General features: G+C 41.1%; 1 protein-coding gene across 5 annotated transcripts in view; it reads left to right on the forward strand.

Annotated features, from left to right (window-relative positions):
* The window catches only part of PLXNB1 (plexin B1), a 193,191-nt gene that overhangs the window by 25,720 nt on the left and 146,113 nt on the right, over positions 1–21,358 (forward strand). For all 5 annotated transcript variants that reach the window (XR_006292568.1, XM_037903867.2, XM_037903869.2 and 2 more), the window contains exon 2: positions 18,232–18,293. The gene's annotated coding sequence lies outside the window, so the exon portion shown is untranslated. The remainder of the gene's footprint in view (positions 1–18,231; positions 18,294–21,358) is intronic.

The raw sequence follows: 21,358 nt of genomic DNA on the forward strand, positions 1-21,358 counted from the left end.
CATCCCCAATGGTAATCCTCTGGTCTGGAAAGAAAGTCCCTACTTGCAGCTTTCTGAACAGGCCTGTGTTCTTAAAGATGCATGTGTCATGCACCTTCCTTGACCAGCCAACGTTGATAAAACTTCCCTGGTGATCCACCAGCGCTTGCAATACCATAGAAAAGTAACTTTTTCTTTTGATGTACTCTGTGGCAAGGTGGTCTGGTGCCACAGTAAGAATAAGTGACCTCTATTGTTCCACTGCAGTTTGGGAATTCCACTGCTGCAAAACCATCCACTATTTTCCGCACATTGCCTAGAGTCACAGTCCTTTGTAGCAGGATGCTATTAATGGCCCTGCATACTTGCATCACAGCAAGCCCCATGATGGATTTCCAAGCTCCAAATTTGATTCCAACTGGTTGGTAGCAATCTGGCTTTGCAAGCTTCCACATAGTGATCGCCACTCACTTCTCCACTGCCAGTGCAGATTTCATTTTGGTGTTGCTGCGCTCCAGGCCTGGGGCGAGATCTGCACACACATCCAGGAATGTGGCCTTGTGCATCCAAAAGTTCTGCAGCCACTGCTCATCATCCCGTATCTGCATAACGATGCAATTCCACCAGTAAATGCCGGTTTCCCGGGTCCAGAACTGGCACTTCACCATTTGCAGCTGCTCCATGAATGCTGCCAACAACTTTGAATTGTCACATTCCCCACGGATCTTCTAGCGACTCTGCAAATACTACAGGCACCCCATTCTCATGCTTATCACAATAGTGCAGAGCTGTGCAGGATCCATGCTTGTCAAACCATGCATCCACCATCTGTGTGAGATTACATTCCATATGCTTATGATATGAAAATATGCTTATGATATGAATGACATAACTGAGATGTACTTTATACAGGATGGCTCATGTGAGATCGTTGGAAAGGTTATGATTTACTGAATGTGATTATCCAACTTGTATGTATCTGTATCTGAAGTTAGGAATATTGACTATATGTATCTGTATTTCAACTATGCTACTTTGGCTGACGCCCACTGCGAACACTTCAGGTACAACAATGGAAAAGCCAGACAGGGCGGATGGCCCATCAGCGAGGACAATGAACTGTGAAAAGCTTGGCCTTCCTGTGGACACTCCATACTGCCGCTGACTCATGGACGCTCTGATCCTACAGAGTGAGGTGGTCTTGTCACCTGATACTAAAACATTATCTGGGACTTCTTGTAACTTTTCACTGTAAGGGAAGGGGGAGAGGGGTCAAGTTTGGGAAACCAAGGATTCCCATCTTATGTAAATCCTATTTACGGGTGGGGAGGAAGGCAAACTTGATTCCTCCTCTCCCTGGCCTGTCTGCCCAAGACGATAGACTGCAAAAGGGAAGGCAAGGGTGGCGGGGGGGAGTATAACTGGAACTCTGAACCACAGAAACTTTGCAAACTGCCTGCAACAACATCTAGGGTGGGAAATACTATTTGTAACCAATTTCTTTAGTGAAACTAGCTTAGTTTGCGTGTTCGATTTCATTTGCTTAGTAATCTGCTTTGTTCTGTTTGTTACCTCTTTTTTTACCACTTAAAATCTGCCTTTTTATAGTTAATAAAATTTTGTTTTGTTTATTTAAACCCAATTTCTGTAATTTCTAACCGGGGGGGGGGGGGGGGGGGGGGGAGTGGCAAGAAGTGTGCACACCTCTCCCTACATTGATGGAGGGGACAAATTTCATAATATATCTTTGGGTCTGCACTCCAAGGGAGGTGGACATCTGCATCCTGGAGCAAGTACCTTAAGCTGAGTCTTCCCAGAGCTGATCTGCAACTGGGTATGGCCCTGCCTGTGTGTATGTTAGAGAAGGCTTTAATACCCTGGCTCAGCAAGACAGGCTAAAGGGGGCCAATGCTGGCAGAACAGGTAGACTCAATGATATCTCAGCACATCAGGGGGCTTCCCAAGGGGTTCAACCCGTCACACATGGGTTTGTGGGGCTTTTGAAAAAAGGCGCAAAACATTATGCGATGCAGATAAAATTATGGGATGGAGAAAACTGCATTATGGGACTTTGAAATCATTTTTCCAGTCACCACTGCATGACACGTTTGTCCCCATGAGGCATTGCAAACTCTTTCCAAAATACCCTCTATAGATGGTGGCAAGTTGCACAGTGGGATAGCTACCCAGAGTGCACTGTTCTCTGCACCGACGTGAGTGCTGGTAGTAAGGACGTGCACCGCCAACACACATTGTGTAGTCTGGACCACAAAAGCTATTTAATTACTTTCGTGGCTGGATGTCAACTTAACTTAGATCAACTTAATTTTGTAGTGTAAACTTGCCCTAAGGTGATGCAACACCTAACTTTTAGGTGCCTAGAAAATCATAGGGGTTTAATGCAGCTTAACTAAGGGTATGTCTACACTGAAAACCTACCCAGCAGCTGCACTATCTAAGGCAAAAGGAGGGGTTCTTCTGTCAGTGTAGGTAAGCCATCGTCCCAAGAGGCGGTAGCTAGGTTGATGGAAGAATTCTTCTGTTGACCTAGTGCTGTCTGCACCAGGAGTTAGGTTGGCTTAACTACACCATGCGGGGATGAACCATCTTAATTTTCTAGTGTAGACCAGGCCTAATCTACTTCAATGTGGATTAGTTAAATTGCATTAAAACCCTGTGTGGACACTCCAATTCAGAATTTCTTTGGAAGTGAATTAAGCTAAAGAACATTAAGGCCACTTTAATTCCAAAGGAGATCCACACAGTGGTTTAATGCAATTTAACTAATCCACTTTAAATTCATGCCTTTAGGGCTGTTCTACACTAGAAAAATAGGTTGACTTTTCTGCATTGCTTAGAGGTGTGAAAAATTCATACCCCTGAGAGATGTAGCTAAGCCTACTTAGCCCCAGTCTAGACAGTGCTAGGTTGAGGGAACAATTCTTCCATCGACCTAGCTACTGCCTCTCAGAGAAGTGGATTTACTGCAGTGGTGGAAGAACCCCTTCTGTTGCTCTAGTGTCTACAGCACAGCACTACAGTGGAGTTGTTGTAGTGTTGCTAGTGTAGACATATCCATAACTAATTCAGACTAACTTTCCCTGCGTGTTCTATGTAGACAAGTGCTTAGGTGCATAGTATGTTTAGATGCTTACAGGATTCAGCAAGTGTTTTATCAATCACAGTGGAGCCTAAAGGTGGGATTTAGGTGCTTAAATACCTCTGTGAATATAGGCGAGAGTGCCTAGGCTCTGGGCAGATGCCACCTCTGGACGAACTGAAAGAGTACCCATAATCCCCCTCCCTATTTGTATAAAATATGGGATAACGTGAACCAGTTACTGTATCATGAAGTTCAATAAGAAATCTAGTGGCTCAAATTAGCTTTTGGGGGAACTAGTTGGATGTTATATCATTGTGTCCAAACCCACAAGGTTTTGTATGAGAGTTTTACTAAATGAGGCGGGATCCCATGGAAAATGTAGAGTACAGTTATGTAATTAAAGACTGTATTATAATGCATATACAAAAGGGTAACCTTAATTCTGTCACTTCCTAACTTCTGCGTGCCTGGTTTTTTTCCAGCCTTAATCGTCTGGAATATTTTTGTCTAGATATAGGTGCAGTAGCAGACTTCAGTTTCATCAACACAGATGTATACAAGCATGACTAAAATATGATAAGGTGCTACAAGTATAGGGATGTGTTGTGTATCATTAACGGAGGGCTGGTCTTCACAATGGGGAGATCTACGCAGCAGGGGTCGACTTAGCTGGTCTAATGAAGACCCACTAAATCGACATCAGATTTCTCTTTGATCAACCCCGGTACTCTTGGAGAAGAGTAAGGGAAGTCAACCGGAGAGCGTCTTCTGTCGACGCAGCGCAGAGAAGACACCAGGGTAAGTCGACCTAAGCTACGTTGACTCCAGCTATGTTATTCACGTTGCTGGAGTAGAGTAACTTAAGTCAACTTGCCCTGATAGTGAAGACAAGCCCTGAGACAGATATTACCTATGAGCTGTATACAATTCTAAATAACATATCCATGAAGAAGCAGAATGAAGGTTTTAATTAAGGCATTTCTTGACTCAAGGGATTCCCAGGGTGGTTTTAATATTGTAGTGTGTTAATGTAGTTTTTGTTCAAAACTACAATCTCTAGATAAGATGGGTGAAACAAGTGTGCTTCATTTCTTACTGTGTTTAAAAATTGCTGAGCTCAGCATATGAAGATAGATTACCTGAGGTGAACTATGCACCCAGTCAGGAAGTATTGATAGATTCTTAGGCCAAAAGGGACTATTGTAATCATCTGTATACAGAACTTTTCCAAAATAATTCCTAGAGAAGACCTTTTAGAAATACATCCAATCTTAATTTAAAAATGGTCAGTGATAGGGAATCCATCATGACCCTTGGTAACTTGTTCCAGTGATTAATTTACTCCTTATTTCCAGTGTGTATTTGCTTAGCTTCAACTTCTAGCCATTTGTTTGTGTTATACCTTTGTCTGCCAGATTGAAGAGCCAATTATCAAATATTTGTTCCCCGTGTAGATTGTCATAGACTGTGATCAAGTCCCCCTTTAACTTTCTCTTTTAGCTAAACAGATTGAGCTCCTTGACCCTACCTCTATAAGGCATGTTTTCTAATCCTTTCATCATTCTTGTGGCTCTTCTCTGACTCCTCTCCAATTTGTTAATAATATATCCTTCTTGAATTGTGGGCACCAGAACTGGGTGCAGTATCCAAGCAGCAGTTGCACCAGTGCTAAATACAGAGGTAAAATAACTTGTTTACTTCTACTTCAGATTTCCCTGTTGGTTCCCAGAATCACATTAGCTCTTTTAGCCACAGTGGAAGCTCATGTTCAGCTGATTATCCATCATGACCCCCAAATCTTTTTCAGAGTCACTGCTTCCCAGGATAATCTATATTCTTTGTTCCTCGATGTGTACGTTTGCATTTAGCTGTATTAAAATGCATAATGTTTACTTGCACCTAGTTTACTAAGCAATCCAGATGGATTTGTATCAGTGGCCTGTCCTCTTCATTATATACCACTCCCCCGATTTTTGTGTAATCTGCAAACTTTATCAGTGATGTTCTAATACAAGAGTAGTCAATAGGTGGACTGTGAGCCAAATCTGGACCGCCAGATGCTTTTGAACAAACAGCAAAATCTTTTTTTAATTTATTATGATCATTATTGTTGCAGTATGAAAAATGTTTCTCTGGACCTTGACTATATCTTGACAAAAAATAAACTATCTCTGTTTAATGTTTTCTTCCAGGTCATTGATAAAGATTTTAAATAGCGTAGGGCCAAGAAACAATCTCTGCAGGACCCCACTGGAGAGAGACCCACTTGATAATGATTCCATATTTACAGTTACACTTTGAGACCTGTCAGCCAGTTTTTAATCCTTCTAAGGTGTGTTTTGTTAATTTTGTATCATTCTGGTTTATCAATCAAAATGTAATGTGGCATCAAGTCAAACAGCTGAAAGAGGTCTAATATGTTATGTCAACACTATTAACCTTATAAACCAAACTTGTAATTTCATTTAAAAAAAAAAAAAAGTATAGTTAGTTTGACAGAATCTATTGATCATAAACCCATGTTGATTTGCATTAATTATATTACCCTCCTTTAATTCATTATTAATCAAGTCCTATATCAGCTGCTCCATTATCTTGCCAGGGGTCAATGTCAGGTCTAAAATTACCTGAGTCATCCCATTTAACATTTTTAAAAATTGCACAATATTAGCTTTTCCCAGTTATCTGTAACTTTGCCAGTAGTCTAAGACTTACTTCAGAGTGGTAGCTGTGTTAGTCTGTATCAGCAAAAAGAACGAGGAGTACTTGTGACATCTTAGAGACTAACAAATTTATTTGGGCATAAGCTTTTATGGGCTAAAACCCACTTCATCGGATGCATGCAGTAGAAAATACAGTAGGAAGATATATACACAAACAGAGAATGTGAAAAAATGGGTGTTGCCATACCAACTCTAATTAGACTAATCAATTAAGGTGGGCTATTATCAGCAGGAGAAAAAAAACTTTTTTGTAGTGATAATCAGGATGGCCCATTTCAAACAGCTGACAAGAAGGTGTGAGTAACAGTAGGGGAAAAAATTAGCAAGGGGAAGTAGTTTTTACTTTGTGTAACGACCCATCCACTCCCTATCTTTTTTCAGGTCTAATTTCATGGTGTCCAGTTTGCAAATTAATTCCAGGTCTTCAGTTTCTCGTTGGAGTCTGTTTCTGAAGTTTTTTGTTGTTGAAGAATTGCGACTTTTAGGTCTGTAATTGAGTGACCAGGGAGGTTGAAGTGTTCTCCAACTGGTTTTTGAATGTTATAATTCTTGGCATCTGATCTGTGTCCATTTATTGTTTTGCGTAGAGACTGTCTGGTTTGGCCAATGTACATGGCAGAGGGACATTGCTGGCACATGATGGCATATATCACATTGGTAGATGTGCAGGTGAACGAGCCTCTGATGGTGTGACTGATGTGATTAGGTCCTATGATGGATATGTGGACATACTCTTAGGACAGACTCTTCTGCCGGGCTATCTCAGGGCCTCTCCTTCTACCCTTCCACCCCTCCGCCGAGCGCGCCGCCACTCTGCTTCTCCTCCCTCCCTCCCAGGCTTGCCACGCCAAACAGCTGATTCATGGCAAGCCTGGGAGGGGGAGAGAGAGAGAGGGAGGGAGGGGGGAGAAGCGGAGCGACAGCGGTGTGCTCAGGGGAGGAGGCGGAGTGGAGGTGAGCTCGGGCGGGGGGGCAGCAGCAAGTAACCGAAGGGGGGGCGCAGAGGGTCTCGGGGGGTGGTCAGGGGACAGGGAGCAGGGGGGTTGGATGGATTGGGGGTTCTGAGGGGTCAGTCAGGGGGCGGGAAGTAGGTGTGGGTCGGATGGGGGTGGGGCCAGGCTGTTTGGGGAGGCACAGGCTTCCCTACCCAGCCGTCCATAGCAAGTTCGATATAATGCGGTATCACATATAGCATGGTAAGATTTTTTGGCTCCCGAGGGCCACGTTATATCTGGGTAAAGGTGTAGTCATTACTGTCAAATTCCACTTTCTTCCATTTGTTATATATTTTTTTTATAGCTGCCTTTACTTTTTTTTTTTATAACCGGCACAGTCTTGTTCCTCAGTTGGGATTGTGGCTTTTTGAGCATCTGCTAAGATGTTCTTAAATGATTCCCAATTATCATTTGCATTTTTCTGATTAAATTCTTCCTCCCAGCTGATTTGGCTCATAATTGTTTTCAACTTTGTGAAATTGGCCCTATTAAAGCACCAAGATATATTTTTTATATCGATCGATCCATCCATCCATCTACAGTATTGTGGGATGACTCAAAAAACTGCAGCTGAGTTACGGACAAACCATGGAAAGTCTGGAAAAGTAATAATGGAACTTTGGAAAAGGGTTGACAACAGGAGCCCACGGCTGAGAGCGGGGGCTCCCGCGGTCGGCAGCCCGGGGCTGAGAGCAGGGGCTTCTGCTGTCAAAATTGCAGTAGAAGCCTAATATTGTGGGATCTTCAATTTCTGTAATATAGCAAATTAAGTAGGGGGGTGTGTGTGTGTGTGTGTGTGTGTGTGTATATATATATATATATATATAAAAAATTAATTATAATTATTACTGGTCTGGACTTTATTCTGCTTGCACATTAGAAATTTGATCTAGCCATGATCGCTTGTACCTAACTACCATTAACTTTTAGTTCTGTGATCAGTTCGTCTTTATCTGCTAGGAAAAGGTCTAATAATTCCTCCGTTTTGGCTGCAACACTTTTTGAGTTTGGAAATTGTCATCTATAGTGCCATATCATGTCCATCTATAATTTAGCAATGCCAAGAATGTTGTTGTACTGGCAGCATGAGCCCTCTAGCTTATGCTACTCAAATTGGAGTCCACCATGATTATGCAGGTTTTTTCTTACATGTTGTAGATAGGTGCATAATAGTGTCGTCATTCTATGCCCTACTGTGATTTGGTGGTCTGTAGTTGACACCAGCTAGTACCTATCTCATGCTTAATCTGTTAGGACATTGAGCTGTAAGCATTCAGGATAATTTCATTCCAAGTTATTAGGTTCCAAGTTGGAAACAGTTAATGCCTTTTTTGACATAGAGGGCCCACACCACCTTCCCTTTTGCCCACTCGATCCTTTCTAAATAGGTTGTAACCATTGATTTTAACATTCCAGTTGTGTGAATCATCCCACCATGTTTCAATAATATCAATGAGAGCAAATTTATGCTTTTGTTTAATACTAATATTAGGGGCCTGGGTATCAGCAGTTCAAGAATTTCTTCTCCATGTCCTTTAGTTCCTTGATTAATTTTCTTCTCAGCATCTCAATTTTGTGCTAACTGAGCACTCAATCTTTCATCTTTTTACCCTCTCCATGTGCTGTTAGTTTAACCCCTCCTGACTAGTCTAGCCAGCCTGTCCCCAAAGAGATTGGTCGTCATCCTACTGAGGTGGAGGCCATTCTATCTATACAGCCCCCTCTCCCCACAGAAGGTGGACCAAAGTTCCACAAAACCAAAGCCCTCCACTCTACACCACTTACTTAGCCAATGATTCACTTCCAGAATCTTCTGACTTCAGTCTGACGTTGCTAGAGGGAAGGAGATGAGGCAAATGGTGGGGGACTGAATTCCTGTCTATATATGTATGAACTTATCTCTTTCAAGCAATGCTTAAGGCTGATTTTTACACTGGCTTTAGAGTTCGAAGTCTTCATACCCAGAACTCCTGATTTGTGGTGCTAGGAGTGGTAATGTACAATCTTGCCATTATTGGTGCAAGAGCTTTTCCTATCCATCTGGAGCAGCCTCCTTTATGTATTTGACCCAGAGACTTCAGTGTCTCCACCATTCTTGGCTTTGAGGCCTGAATGTGTCTCCCCTCTCCTGCTCTGTTAAAAAAAAATAGAATTCACTTTGAGGGGACAGTGTGTATAAAAGAAGCTATTGAAAAACAAACATAAATAAAATTAAGGTTGGGAAACTTATATTGATAGGGAGCAACTATGAAAAGTATTGGATGGGTGGGTGGAGTTGTAGCAGGAGACTAGGATGAGATTGCTGTGGGTCTGGGATGGATATTGGAGGAGTGTGATTTACAGTAATAAATGTCATCACTTCCAAATGCTGTTGCCTCCAAATCAGATTCTGTTCTTGCTTCTGTCTCCAACCTTCTTTGCAATTTATATAAATAGCTAACACCCATCCTATTAGTGGCCTTTGTGGTGAGCTATGCCAAGGGCAAGTTCCTGTGCTACTGCTAAGCCCAAATCGCTGAGCTCTAGCCTTGATAAGAGCTGCTCTGAGCATTTCTGTGATAGGAACCTTCCAAGCTCAACTGCTTTTGCAGAGTTTGGGAGAGGGCAGCTTCTCTTGTGGAGGGGACTTCCACAGCCATACAGGCAATTATCCCCTTGCTGGAAGAAGGAATCCAAGCTCTCTGGAAGGGAGGGTTTGGGGGATGGGGAGGTTCAGTGCAGTTGGCTAAGAGTTTGGCCTTAATTCCCTGACATTCTCTCCATTTGCCTTGGGTACCAGGCAGTGACAGTTTGTGGGCAGCTGGCCAAGCTGTGAAAGGAGGAACGTGTGAGGCCTTCAGTTTTCACATGCTTTATCAAACTGCAAAGAATGGTGTTAGATTTAACCAGCATCATTCGGCCAGGAGAATGGGGATGTTAACCTTAACTCCTGAAGTGCTGGATGTGTGAGGAGGAATTGATCTGGCAGGACCATATGAATGAGGTTCTGAGCAGGTCTGATGGGAGGGCTGTGAACAGAGGAGGTGAAGGGTATTCAGGTCTCTGACCAATGAATTGAACGGTTTCCACTGTACCTCTCTTGTGAGGAAAGATGGGATGGACATTGCTGGACAGCTTTGTATGAAGATGCAGGAGTGGTGAGATGAAAAGAACGCTTTTCCTTCCCCACTTGTCTGCTCAGTGTCAGTCTGGTCAGTAGGAAGCGCTATACTGTGATGGGGCTGTTTCAGGAGAATCCCTTAGCAGGGACTGAATGGGTGGTTGATAAGAGTAATCACAAGGCAGTGGGTCTAACCACCCCACTTCCTCGTAGCATTTTGCTTGTGGTGAAGGGAAGAGAGTGACCTTGATCCCATGTGTGGTGTTTGTAAGATATGAGGAAGTGCCAGCACTGTGAATCTGTGCCTTTATTAGAGCTATCAACCCCTTGGTGAAGGAAACTGTTAGTGATACAGCCACTGCACTGCTTTGGAGCTGTATGCATCTCTATGGACTGCTTCCAGACAGCATGGAGAGAGTTAAGTACTTGTCAGCGGTTACTGGGTGAGCCTACCTCGCTGGTAGTGAGCTCCATTCCCACAGCTTTTCCTTTCTGACTAGGGGGGCTGGAGGAGGGAAATCATTCCTGGAATGATGCTAAATTATCCTGAAGTTGGAGAATGGCACCAGCTCCCTCTAGCTTTGCTCGCTGGACTGGGAGAAATATGAGCTAATGGATGCTGTGTAGAGATTGCCAGCCAAGGTTGATTTATATCATTATTCATTCAACAGCCTTCAGTGAAGTGCTTTGTTGCGGAATAAGCAAAGGTTAGAGATACTTCCTTTCCTAAGGCAGAGAGTGAGAGGGTTTTCAGGGTATCAGATCCCTGCCTATGAAGATTGGAACTAACTTACTTTTCGGCTGGAAACATGCTACCAGTTCCATCCCAGCACTTACATTAATCTGTGGTGTGAACTGTGTATGGAAGGCTCATCTGGTTGAGTCAGTGCAGCGTTTGAAGAAGCATTGTTTACTAGAGAATGTGCAAGTCCCTCAACTGCATGAGACACATTCCTAACTGCAAAATAGAGTATCCTTCATTTCTTAATACAGACCCCACCATATTCCTTCACCCCCTTTCAAACCGTTTTCTGGGGTGGTGATCAAGAATTTTTAAATCAGTTGGAGCTGGGTGAGTCTGACAGAAGTTTAGTTGGGGCGGAAAGATAGGTGGGAGGGAGTTAAAGTACAGCAGGCATCAGAATTGCAGGCTCAGTTTAGGTGAGCAGTTTTCAGGGTTGATAAAAATCAAGGTTTTTTTTTTTACTCCGATTTTTTTTATTTAAATCGGATTTTTTTTATAAGGTTTACTCCTCAAAAAGCATATCTAAAGATAGTTTTAATTAAAATACGTTATAGCTCAAAGATATCTCATCATGGAATAGGGATTATAAATTCTAATTCTATAGTATGAGACAATATATTCATGTAATGTTTAAGAAAAGGTTTGTAAATGAGTTCCAATAGTTCATGGATTAGGGACCTAATATTATGGGGTTCCAGGGGCTTCTGTATAGATTATTTAGGTTAATCTTTCTATCTACCCAATGGAACTCAGTGCTCAGTCTAGAAGATACCATCAGAGATGCTTAGTTTTGCAGTTCTCAAACTGTGGATTTGTGTCTCCAGAGATAATGTGCTTGTTAACAGCAAAAATGTTTTAAAATAAATCAATAAATAATATATAGAGGTGAGAAATAACAGACCTCAACCCTATTGTCCCTTTGAAAATTTGTGTACATAGAGTCAGTCCCTTACCTCTCAAAGTACAAAGTTTCAAAAAGTTAAATGAATAGAAGACTGTTGGGGGTGGAATAGATCTGGACAAGGAGAAGAAGTCTGGAGATAAATGTGAGAAGGGAGGGACAGGCAGTAGAAACAAAAGAGAAACTCTTTGAACAGCATATTCCAGAAGCCTTGAGGTCTTTCTGAGTTTAGCCTTCATTGATTTGAGATCTACAATACCATTCTATCCCTGGAAGGGAGAACCTATAATGGGAGCAGGCTGTAAAAGAGACCCAGTTTGGGAATATTTTAATGAAGTTCCTCTACCTGTGGGTAAGACAGGCATGTGTGCAAAATGCAAACAGTGCACCACAGAAATTCAAGGCCTGGTTGCCAGAATGAAACAACATCATGAGAAGTGTTTCTTCTCAGGAGGAACCTGCATTGAACACAATGAAAGGGACATGCAGGATCTTCAGGTTGGTGAAGTTTATTTCATACTTCTTTAAGGACTGCCTGTCTTCCTTCTGGACTATTCTTGAATTCCGATGTTTGAGCAAAAAATATAGTTGTTAGTACCATAGAGTATCATTTTAAATGCAGTTGTGATAGCCACAGTATATCAGCTGTAGTAAAAAGGAAAAAAAAAATCTCCATCATCCAGAAACAAGCATAGATAAGTTTGTGATAAGAGCCAGCAGATTACAAAAAGAGGTAATTGATGAAAAAATTGCCAGGTTTGTTTATGCAACACTCTCCTTTCCGCGTGATTGAGAACCCACATTTCATTAACATGGTTCAGTCATTAAGACCAGGATACAGTCTTCCCAACAGAGCAGATGTTGCAGGAAAATTTCTGGATAAAGTATATGAAAGAGAAATTGAGCAGTGTGCAAAAGGTCTAGAGGGTGAAATTGTTAACCTGAGTTTTGATGGGTGGAGCAATGTCCACAATGATGCTGTTGTATATGCTTATGTGACAACAGAAGAAGGAAATGTCTTCCTTACAGAAACAATCGATACATCAGGAAATGCACACACAGCAGAATACTTACAAGAAGTAGCAGTAAAAGCTATAACAAACTATGGAAAAATTCAACTGTCTAGTATGCAGCTTGGTCACAGACAATGCTGCAAATGTATCCAAGATGAGAAGAAATGATTTAGAAGAGAGTCCCAAGCTAATAACATACGGTAGCAGTGCTCATTTGATGCACCTCCTAGCCAAAGACTTCAGTGTTCCGGAAATAAAGGCTAATGTTGTTGAAATTGCAAAATACTTCCGTAACAACCACTTTGCAGCAGCTGCTCTGAAAAAAAGTGGGAGGAACCAAGCAAACTCTCCCACAGGAAGTACAATGGAACTCAGTAGTGGACTGTTTTGAGCACTGTATCAAGAATTGGCCTAATCTCCTTTCTGAACAAAATTGTGAAAAAATAGATGGCACTGTCACAGCCAAAGGTCTCAGCGTTGGGCTTAAGAGAAATGCGGAACACATGCTGAATACCGTGAAGCCTATTTCTGTAGCCTTGAACAAAATGCAGGGAAATAGCTGTTTTATTGCTGATGCTGTTGAAATTTGGAAGGAACTGAGTGAGATCTTAAAAAGAGAAATATGCAATGACAGAGTTAAACTACAAGCATTAAAAAAATGAATGGGACAAGCACTATCTCCAGCTCACTTTCTTGCAATTATTCTCAATACTTGGTACAAGGGTCAAACCTTAATTGCTGAAGAAGAGTTGGCTATGACATGGACATCCAGCAATGATCCCTCTATAATGCCAACTATAATAAACTTCAGAGCTAAGGGTGAACCATTCAAGAAATATGTTTGCTGATGATGCTTTAAAGAAAGTCACACCAGTGAACTGGTGGAAGTCACTGAAGCACTTGGATTCAGAGACTGTTGAAGTGATGATCTCACTTTTAACAGCAGTAACTTCTGCCTTATTCTTTCTGTAGAAAGAATATTTTCTTCCTTTTGGACTAATTCATTCCAAATTGAGAAATCATTTGGGACCTGAAAAAGCAGGGAAGCTTGTTTTTCTTTTCCAGATTATGAACAAATGGGAAAATGAAGGTGAAGACAACTGAGTTAGCTGCAGAAGCCAATATTTTAAGTTCCTCATGTTGACCTGGCTGACATAGTTGATTTAATTTTTTTTAAACGTATTTCATTTAACTATTTTAGGTAAAAACAATTTTAACAAAAACCTGATTTTAAAAAACTTTAATGTTTAGCTAAATTCAAAAATTCATATGCTTGTTTTATTAAAATATTATGTTTGGTGTTGAAGAAAAAAATCCAGAATACATAAAGTTGTTGTTTTAGTTCAATAAAACAATTTAAATGTCTGGTGACGTTCTCCTCCTAATACAGCATGTCAAGAAAATCCTCCAAATATTAATGATTAACCTTTTGAATTGGAGATAGTTCACCTCCCAAAGACTTCATAAATATCTGCTTCAGTTACCTTTGGCAAATGAAATAACTGAACAATCATTGATTTTCTGATATAGCTGTAAAACTAATCTGAAAAGTTTTCAGAATAAATCACTTAAAACATGTGGTGTGTACCTTCTGAAAATGAAACCTATATCTATCTCTTAGTTGTGAAGACTATGTATTAAGGTTATAACAACCAACAAGAATGCACTTTTATGTAGAAATCCATGATTAAATAGTCTTCCTGACTAGTGATTAAATCATGATTTAAATCAAATCCACCCTGGCAGTTTTGGAATCTTAAATAAGGATAGGTAGGATGCAAACTAGAAGGGAGCTTGCTCATGCATTACAGGGCTCTTCATTTTCCTCTTAAGCATTCAGCATTGTCCACTATGTCCACTATGGCTGGAGAAAGATTGAACTCTTGGGTTGTTATGGTCTGGCTTTTCATAGGGTGGAATCTACGAGGGAAGCACAGAACAGAGGCCACCTCCTGTAGCAGATGTAGGTGGGACCTCACTGTATTAGGAGCTGCCCCATAGAGGTTGGATTTAATAGATTCTAAGGCCATAAAGGACCATTGTATTCATCTAGTCTGACCTCCTGTATAACATAGGCCATAGAGCTTCTCCAAAATAATTCCTAGAGGAGATCTTTAAAAAAAATAAAAATAAATAAAATCCAATCTTGATTTAAAAATGGTCAATGATGGAAAATCCACCACAACCCGTGGTAAATTGTTCCAATGGTTAATTACGCTCATCATTAAAAACTTCCACCTTATGTACAGTCTGAATTTGTTTAGCTTCAACTTCCAGCCATTGGATTTTGTTATACCTTTCTCTGCTAGAGTGAAAAGCCCATTATCACATATTTGTTCCCCGTATAAGGACTTAGACTGTAATCAAGTCACCCCTCAACCTTCTCTTTGTTAAGCTAAATAGGTTGATCTCCTTTAATCTATCACTATATATAAGGCATCTTTTCTAATCCTTTAATCGTTCTTGTGCCTCATTTCTGAACCCTCTCCAATTTATCAACATCCTTCTTGAATTGTGGACACCAGAACTGAACACAGTATTCAAGCAGCAGTCGCACAAATGCCAAACATAGAGGTAAAATTACCTTCATACACCTATTTGAGATTCCCCGGTTTATGCATCCAAGGATTGCATGAGCCCTTTTGGCCACAGCAGCACAGTGGGAGCTCATGCTCAGCTTACTATCCACCACGATCCCAAAATCTTTCTCTGAGTTACTGCATCCCAGGATAGAGTCCCCCATCCAGTAAGTGTGGCCTACATTCTTTGTTCCTAGATGTATACGTTTTCGTTTAGCCTAATTAAAAACCACGTTGTTTACTTACGCCCAGTTTACCAAGTGATCCGGATCGCTCTGAATCAATAATCTGTCATCTTCATTATTTATCACTCCCCAATTTTTGGTCATCTGAAAACTTTCAGTGATTATTTTGTTTTCTTCCAGGTCATTAATAAAAATGGTATACTGTAAGGCAAAGAACCGATCCCAGCAGGAACCTAATGGAAACATACCCACTCGATGACAATTCCCTGTTTACAGTTGCATTTTGAGACCACTCAGCCAATTTTTAATCCATCTAATGTTTGACATGTTAATTCTATATCGTTCTAGTTTATGATTCAAACTCTCATGCTGCACCAAGTCAAACGCTTTAGAGAAGTCTAATACGTTGTGTCAACACTATTACCTTTATCAACCAAATTTGTAATCTCATAAAAAAAATATAGAATTAGTTTGACAGAATCTATTTTCCATAAACCCATTTTGATTTGCATTAATTACATTACCCTCCTTTAGTTCATTATTAATCAAATCCTGTATCAGCTGACGGGAATCAATATCAGCTGACCAGCCTATAATTACTCAGGACCTCCTGTTTAACCTTTTTAAACATTGGTACATTAGCTCCAGTCTTCTGGAGCTTTCCCAGTGTTCCAAGATTTACTGAGAATCAACAGTAACGGTCTAGCAAGCTCCTCAGCCAGCTCTTTTAAAAGTCTTGGATGCAAGTTATCTGGACCTGCTGATTATAAAATGTCTAACTTCTAGTAGCTTCTGTTTAACATCCCCCGTAGATACTAGTAGAATAGAAAGAGTGTTTTCATCACCATATGATGAGACTATATCATCTGTTCCCCTTCAGAAATATATATATTGAACACTTCTGCTATTTCTGCATTATTATTAATAATTCTACTATTTCTATCTAGTAATGGACTAACCCCATTGTCAGGATTCTTTTAGCTCCCAATATAGTTAAATTCATTATCCTTAATTCTGCTGTCCATAGACTTCTCCTTGTGTCCTTTTGCTTCCATTATCAATTTTCTACAGTTCCTAGCTTCTGATTTATGTTCATTACTGTCAACTTCTTCTTTCTTCCATTTGTTATATTTTATTTTTTTTTACAGCTGCCTTCACTTTGCCTCAAAACCAGGTTATTTTAAGCAGCACTGCCCTCCTTCCTCGGTTGTGGGATTGTGGCTTTTTGGGCATCTGGTAATATGTTCTTAAATTATTCCCAATTATCATTCACTTTTTGCTGATTAAATGCTTCCTCCTAACTGATTTGGCTCAAATTGTTTTCAGCTTTGAAACTGGTCCTATTAAAGCACTCTGTGTGTGTATGTATATATGTGTGTGTGTGTATGTATATGTGTGTGTGTGTGTGTGTGTGTGTATACACACACACACACACACACACACACACACACACACACAAAACTGGTCAGGACTTTATTCTGCTTGCACATTAGAAACATGATCGAGTCATGTTTGCTTGTACCTAAGTTACCATTAACTTTTAATTCTGTGATCAGTTTCTTTTTATCTGCTAGAACAAGGTCTAATAAAGAATTCCTCTGTTTTGGCTGCAACACTTTTTGAGTTTGGAAATTGTCATCTATAATGTTTAGCAATGCCAAGGATATTGTAGTACTGGCAGCTTGAGCCCTCTAGCGCATGTCACTCAAATTGAATGAAGTCCTCCATGATTATGCAGGTGTTTTTCCTACATGTTGTAGATAGGTGCATAATGAAGTGGTCATTCTGTTCCCTACTGTGATTTGGTGGTCTATAACAGACACCAACAAGTACCCCATCTCGTGTTTAATCTGTTAGGACATTGGTCCATAAGCATTCAAGATAATTTTCTTCTTAGTTATCAGTGGCTCAGAAAGAAGGTATTGTTATTTTTGACAGAGGGCCACTCCCCCTTCCTTTTTGCCTACTCGATCCTTTCTAAATAGGTTGTAACAATTGATTTTAACATTTCAGTTGTGTGAATCATCCCACCATGTTTCAGTAATATCAACTAGATAGAATTTATGCTCTTAAAGGAGCAATTTCAATTCTTGTTTGCAACCCAGTCTCCTAGCATTGGGGTATAAAAGAATTTCTTTTCTTAATGTCCTTTGGGTCCTTGATTAATTTTGTTCTAAACATCTCGGTTTTTTTTGCAGAGTTCTCCTATCTTGCCTTTTTACCCTCCCCATTTGTTTGTAGTTTAGCCCCCTTCTGACTAGCATTTTGTGTTCACGCTTCATATGCTTGCTTTTGTATAGTGTGTGGAGCATGTAACTTAATAGAAGAGGATGGGACCCAATTGTGCATGTTCCAGTTTAGAATATTAGTGTTTGTCAGTATCCTCACCTTATGGTGCTTTCTCCTTGAGCCCCTTCATAACCATGGGGGTAAGTGTTGTGCGAGAGACTGTGGGCCTGACCTGTAATCTTTGGGGAATAGCTGTTCAAGGGAACAACTAGAATAGATTGAACTGAATGAATTCCAGGCTGCACAACTCTGAGCTAATCTCCCAGAGGCAGAGACATTACTCACTAATCAGGAATGTGTGTATACTTTTCCTAATGAGAACAAAACATTTTATCCCTGTTCATTAGAAGAAAGTTAGGGTGTACTGTTATTATGTTACTCCTGAGGACCCAGTTGGGGATGTCTTCTGTACCTGTGGTTGGAAAGGTCAATTGAACTGCTAGCCAAAATCTTGCCCTGGCAAGAAATAGATTCCATTGTTTCCCTGGACTTTGTGCAGCTGGCCCAACCTTGTCTTCTCTAGGGGGAAAAGCCCATAGCAGGGCCCAAGGGCAGAGGAAGTTTCATTTACTGAAGAAAATAAATAGACTTCAAATTTTATGTTGTCTGTTTTTTCCAGCTTGAGGTACATTGATCAGTAACAGAAAAGAAGATGTCTCAAGGCCGCCCAGAGTCCAAATGGTAAGTGGAAAGCATCGGGATTCTATACTATGCCATTCTATAGGCTAATGCTACAACTTGGGTTCTAGGGGATGGGCTCTCCTTTTCCATTCATGTTTCTGATTATTTTAGTCAGTCTGATCAGTGGAATGACCATCAGGTATGTCAGCTCCTTTGTAGTGTCTGTTTCATGCCAAACATATCAGACCTAATGGTTGCAGCTGAGTTTCTGTTTAGCTGGGCTAGTGGGTTTCCCAAGAACATTTGTGTGTGTGGGTACCCTTCATAAATAGAAACATTCACTAACACTTTAGTTTGATCAGTGCTCTTTCCCCTTTTTCATCTTCCCATCTCTGTACTGCCTCTTTTTCCCAGAAACCATTTCCTCCCTTCCTAGGATTTGGTATATGATTTATAAACGAAAGCAGTACCCAGACCTACTCTGTGTCTTGCTTAGTGCCAGAAGTCTCTATGCACCTCAGATTCTGAAGCTTGTTTCTTGAAGTGTTGGAACGTAACAAGTGACTTTTAAAGTTAAAAACTGTCGCACAGGTGGATGGTTTTAACCTACAAAAAAATGGAGCTTTCGCAGGACGCAGGCCAGCAAATATCAGACAAACTCCTATTTTCCCTGTTGTGATTTATGCCAAGACAGGGCCAGATAGTGCTGCCAAATATGCCGCCTCAGGGAGCCTCACTCCTCCTGGAACAGGTAGAGATGCTAGTGTGATGTTTGCTGCTTGTACTCCATTGCCTTGTGTGGTGTGAGCTGCTTTGTGCTTGCTGAGCTCTGTGGTGTTAATATCTTGAGCCCCCTGGGAAACTGTCTCCCTGAGGCCAGAGCACGTTTTTGATTTCCTGTTCAGCAGGAAACGTCCACCTCCCCACCCTATGGGAGCAGCTCCCTCCCAGTTAGCAGAGCAGAACAATTTGAGGTAGGTGAGTGAGAGAAGTCTGGATACCAAATTGTGGCTATTACAGCTGAGAGCACCAACTGAATGGCTTTGCAAGGGCCATGAATTGGATCTTACTTCTATCCCTTGACTTTCCTGTGAGTAGTGCGGCTATCAGACCCCTGACTGTCACCTATTAGACTTCCCTTCTTTTAGGGAAATCACTGACACAGGGTGCTCACTAAATGAAATTTATGGTGGGATGATCAAACAGAAAGGGGTGTTGTATTGGACATGAAGAATGTGCGTGAAGGAGCCTTATATCAGGAGGCTGGCACAAGGCTATTTACTGTACACCTAGCTACTATGGTGAGAGTACCACTAAAAAAAATTCAGAGACCACAATGAGGGCAGCAGTCTATAAGCCCATCTCTTTCAGGACTACAGTATGTCTTGTTCCATCTCAGCAGTAACACTGAGTAAACTGTTGGATGATAAAAGATCAAGTGGTAGGAAAATGTATTTGGGATGACATATCCAAAAAATAAATTCTAATATAATCACCAAGATTGGGGGTCTGGCTTTGCTCAGCTTTACATTATACCATTGAGCAGTGCAAATAAAACCGAGAGAGCGTGGGTTGGACACTAAACCAGAATGACAAAGATTGTGTTTTAAATAGAGAATAAATAAGTAACAGATTATTTAGCTACATAAGGTTAGCTTTTCTGGATCTATAATCATATGCAGCATAGGAATAAAGGAATACATACAGAGGACAGAAGCCTGTCAGTATTCAGAATCCCCCTGGTACTGCAGGAAATGTTAACTGTAGGAGACACCCATCTGATCCTACCAAATGATCTGTAGTCAGTGCTCCAATGGAAGAGGAAAATGCCCTGGTTTCCTGACAGCATGTGATTAGGGAAAATTCTTTCCTGAACCTATAACTTAGCATTGCTTTCAGCTCTGTACTTGGGAGCACTAATTACTATGGTTAAAACATCTCATTTACATACCCTGAGTTATCACGCATATCCAAGCAACTGTCCACTATATTCTGACACTCCAGTAGTAGATCTTCTGCCGGTGCCTCCTGGGAGAAAGGCTGTCACTCCCCTCACTCCATTTCCCTGTGATGGTTGGGGGAGAAGAGAGAGGTCCTGTGCACTTAAACTTCATTTGTTAAAAATTTCCAGTAGCGCCAATCTGTTTTCCCGCTGAATAAAAGTAAATCCAAAACTACTGCGCTGCTCCTCATAAGGTCCTTGCACTCTGCAGGAACCGCCCCCAAACTCTCATCGCCTCATCTCCTATCAGAGAAGTTAGATGAGAAGGACTGATTGGGCTATCTACTAATCTCCTCACCTCCCTGGACCCCAGACAGCATGAAGGATGCCATTTTGAAGAGCACTGTACACGTGAGGTCACGCTGCATGGAGGACACCTCCGCACAGCATGACCTCATATTTATTGGGTGGGCTTTGTGGAGGATGCCATTTTGTAGATCAGAATGGTATCCTCCATTCATCATGATCTCGTATGCACCATAAATGTGAGGTTACGCTGTACGGAGCTAAGTGGCATCCTCCACATACTACGGATTGACACAACTCCATCTGCCAGTGGCGCATCCCCATTTGACATCACGACCCACAGTCTGGGAACCAATGCCCTACTGTCTCAGGAAAAGACCTAGCAATCAGTGAAGGTGTCTGACTGCCCAGTGATGGTTCAGAGAAGTGGGTGGGTTGGTTGGTTGGTTTTTTTATTTGTTAAATGAGAGGAGAGAGGGAGGGAAAATGGCTTTGGATATAATAAATCAGTGTTACAGCTGTCCTGTGAATACTGCTTTCACATCTTTGGTTAAGCGGTCATAAAAAAGAGACAGAAGAACTAGAGAAGGTCTAGAGCAGGGCAGTAAAAATGATTACAGGCAGCAGAGTGGATTGGCCCATATGAAATGGGATTAAAATCACCATTGTTTAGTTTAGAAGGAAGAAGAGAAGGACATAAGGTAGGTTGGTTTATTTGTTTGAAATCTAAAGGCTTGTTGGGGTCTTGTTTTATTCTTTCCAGTAATACAAGAGCAAGGGGGAACTTGAAAGCACCAAATTTAAGATTTCATACTTTTTGTACTTCTCATATAGTTAATCTCTGGAATTTTGTGCTCCAGAGCATAGAGGCAAATAG

Source organism: Chelonia mydas, chromosome 7 (assembly GCF_015237465.2).
Source record: "Chelonia mydas isolate rCheMyd1 chromosome 7, rCheMyd1.pri.v2, whole genome shotgun sequence".
Classification (NCBI taxonomy): domain Eukaryota; kingdom Metazoa; phylum Chordata; order Testudines; family Cheloniidae; genus Chelonia; species Chelonia mydas.